We start from the raw sequence: 3,838 nt of genomic DNA, 5'->3' as shown, positions 1-3,838 counted from the left end.
GGAGGGAAGGAGGGAGGGAAGGAGAGAGAGAGAGAGACAGAGACAGAGACAGAGACAGAGACAGAGACAGAGAGAGAGTGTTGTGGTTTGAATAGGCTTGGCCCCCATAAATTCATGTGTTTGAGTGCTTGGAGTTGTGGCCTTATTGGAGAAGGTGTGGCCTTGTTAGAGGAAGTATGTCACTGTGTAGGTGCTCTTTGAAGTCTCCTATACTCAGGCTCCATCCAGTGTGGATGACAGTCTCCTGATGCTGCCTTCTGATCAAGAAGTAGAACTCTCAGTTCCTCCAGCACTACGTCTGTCTGAACACTGTGATGCTTCCTGCCACGATGATGATAACGAACTAAACCTCTGAAACTGCATGCCAGCCCAGATTAAATGTTTGCCTTTACAAGAGTTGCCTTGGTTATGGTGTCTCTTCGCAGCAATGAAACTGAAACTAAGACAGATAGACAGACAGACAGACAGACAGACAGACAGACAGACAGACAGACAGACAGGAAGAAAGAAAGACAGAAAGAAAGACAGAAAGAAAGACAGACAGTCAGGGAGGGAGGGAGGGAGGGAGGGAGGGAGGGAGGAAGGAAGGAAGGAAGGAAGGAAGGAAGGAAGGAAGGAAGGAAACATACAGTGTTCCAAGCAAAATACTCTGTGTATCTTTGCCTAGATTCGACCATCCTAGTTCTTAACCTGAATGCAGAAGACATTTGATGACTATAGACATTGTCATAACTGGGGATGAGGTCAGGATGCTGTCAAATATCAGTGTTGTATGGAATAGACTCTGTAACACAAGCTGTGAGGCTCAACGTATCCATGGTGTTGACACTGGAAAACTACCTTGTAATAAATTCCAAGCCTAAAAGGCGGTTGGAGAATCAAACCAACGGAGCCCAGAAGGCCTTAGAGCACCTGGCCCCCACTAAGTCTAGGTAAGCATTTGCTTCTAGCTCCTAGGGTAGTGAGTACCGACATATTCTCACTCTTGGGATTTAGTGGGGAGACACGAGGCCTGGTCCAACTCCCTTCCACCCTCCCAAAGAAATGGCCTTAATTCACAGAGCAAGCTTCCTCATTGCAAAGGATGAAATCTATCCTCTGTGTAGTGACAGCGATTGAATAGGTGCTTGTCATTCTAGCTCTTGATGAGCTGCGGCCTTTTGTCTTGTTTTAAGAATATGAAAGCCACAAAAGGGAAGAAATCATATAGCAAGTCTAATGGTAGCCAGATTCCCCAACCCCATGCTTTACTGTGGGAGTTTAGTTAGCATCTGGCTGGCTGACTTTCGTGGAAAGTGACATCAGGATGGAACCCAGATATGCTGGCCCAGGGGAGGGCTCTGGAGCCCCGTCCAAATTATCTGGTCCAAAGACTGGTGCATTCTTAGCAAACTTCACTTCCTATTTCATAAAGAATGGTTAGAACCCACTCAGACTAGAAAAGTCTAGACGTAGACTGGCCATTCTTAGTCAGCATCTCTAGCTACTCAACGCTTACACTGTCCAAAATTTAAGTAAAATGTTTAAATCTTTTTGTATTTAGCATCTCAGTCACATTAATTAACCCCACCTCAAGCACTCAAGAACCTTGTGTGGCTAAGGACTGCTGAGAACAGTCATTTAGACGTGAATTTAGTGATTAGTACTATCATGCCAAGAAAGCTTTTCTGGGCAGCAATGCATTAATGATAGAGGGTGGAATATTTCATTTCTTTGAATCTTCATTATTTTCCCTCAGCCTTAAAACGGGACTGTGTTTCTTGATTTGTCTCCTTCAAAGAAGCGTGGGGCAGATGACCTAGCAGGGCTTTGCTTTATAAACCATAAAACAGTGTGCAAACATCAGAATTGCAAAAATACCCAAGTCATTGCTTTTACCTAAGACGATGTGCCTCACTGTGTTGCCAAAAAACACAGGAATGCTTCTGTCTAGACTACTTTTTCTTTTTTTTTTTTTTCTCATGGGTTGATAAATTATTGCTTTGGGTGAATTACCTTAAGACTAGGAAGTTTTATGAACTCCCTCTTCCCCTTCACCCATCATTAAAAGCATTTTGCAGGTCCTCCCCCCCCCCACACACACACCGTTTGCCTCCTCAGGTAGAGGTTCTCCTTGGTATTTTGCATTTTTCTTTCTTAAAAAAAAAAAAAAAAAGATGATCAGCCCAGGTCCTCAACTCTAATGGACATTTAAGCAAACTCAACCTCTGAGCCCAGGAGTCTTTGGGTTTGTCTTCTTCCGGGTCGACAGAGCCTTCCAAAGCACATAGAAGGAATGGTTTCTGTTAAGCCCCAGTAGCCTTCGGTGTTACTCTGCTGTCAGCTTGGACCCATTCCACTTCTGTTTTTACTTAGGCTTGTCCTGATCCCTTGTAAGCCGTAACTCGTTGAAAGCATTATAAGGCAATAGGATGGTGCACGTCAAGGAACTGGCTGAATTACAGCTGAATGATCGGAGCATGCCAATGGGCAGCTCAAGAAGTCGGTCTAGAAGGTGCCACTGGTCTTGGGTGACTGTACCACTCCTGGAGCTCCCTGAGGGTCTTGCAGTTTTCTAATGAGAATAGTAAATCTTGGCATTTGCAGGGCATTCTTCAGGGTAAAGACTGCCTGTTGAACAACATTGCTAATTTACTCTTACGTAGCAATCACTGCAGACCAGAGCTGGAGTCCCCACACCAAGAGGGCCAAGAGAAAAGCTTGAATGTTTACCTTCTTGTGTTCTATTGGTATCCAGACTATCACTGTGGACAAAGCAGGTGGAAGTCCTTTCCTCAGAGAAGACGTCTTGTACCTGAGAGAGGTAGAAAGGGACACGAGAAACAGTCAGGACAATGAGCATCCCTGAGTGACAACTTAGTAGAAGCTGAAAGGAAATGAGCCCTGAGGGCGTGGCCACTGGACAGAGAACCTGGCATAGGCCAGGGCTTTGAGGAAAATGATATTTAGATGGGGGGGGGGCGGAGAGGGAGAGAGACAGAGAGAAAAAGACAGACAGAGAGACAGGGTAGACAAAGACAGGGGGAGAGAAAGAAGCAGACAGAGACAGAGAGAGACAAAAACAGAGAAAGAGACAGAGAGACCAACAGACAGAGAGAGGGAGGGAGAAAGAGGTGAGCAGACAGAAACAGAGAGACAGAAAAATACAGATAGAGACAGACAGACAGGCAGATAGACAGAGACAAAGAAAGGGAGAGAGATAGAGGCAGACAGACAGAGATAGACAAAGACAGGGGCTAGAAAGAGGCAGACAGACAGAGACACAGAGACAGAGAGATAGACAAGGACAGGGGAGAGAAAGAAGAACATAGAGACAGAGAGTCAAAACAGATAGAGACAGGCAGGCAGAGACAGAGAGAGGGAGAAAGAGACAGACAGACAGAAACAGAGACAGAAGAAGACCGAGAAACACACAGACAGAGAGTGAGTGAGAGAGGAGAACCATATTAAAGAAGCTAAAGCAAAGTGAATTCAGAGAGAAATAGGGAGTGGAGGTTGCAGGGTGATGGGGGACAGAAAGTCTGGGTGTTTTGAGCAGAGCACTAATAACCCGACCTAAACAAGGAAAGATTCTTCCTGGACAAAACTGAGGGTAGATCAGAGGAGTAGATGCCATAGCACACAGGAATGCACTGTGAATGAAGAACCTCACAAGCCTGCCCCTGAGCCGCAGTCTCCATCACTGTCCCAGCACCCTGCCTCTGGCACCTGTAAGCATTCATGCCAAATCTACGTTGTCCTCCCTAGGCCATCTCACCAATTACAATGAACTGTGGGATGCTTTTTGTCTATCCAGTTCACTCATAGCCCCGACTTTTTTTTTTTTTTTTTTTTTTTT

The sequence above is a fragment of the Mus pahari genome, chromosome 9, assembly GCF_900095145.1.
Source record: "Mus pahari chromosome 9, PAHARI_EIJ_v1.1, whole genome shotgun sequence".
NCBI classification, from domain to species: domain Eukaryota; kingdom Metazoa; phylum Chordata; class Mammalia; order Rodentia; family Muridae; genus Mus; species Mus pahari.
The sequence above is the reverse complement of the archived record's forward strand: the minus strand, read 5'-3'. Positions refer to the sequence as shown.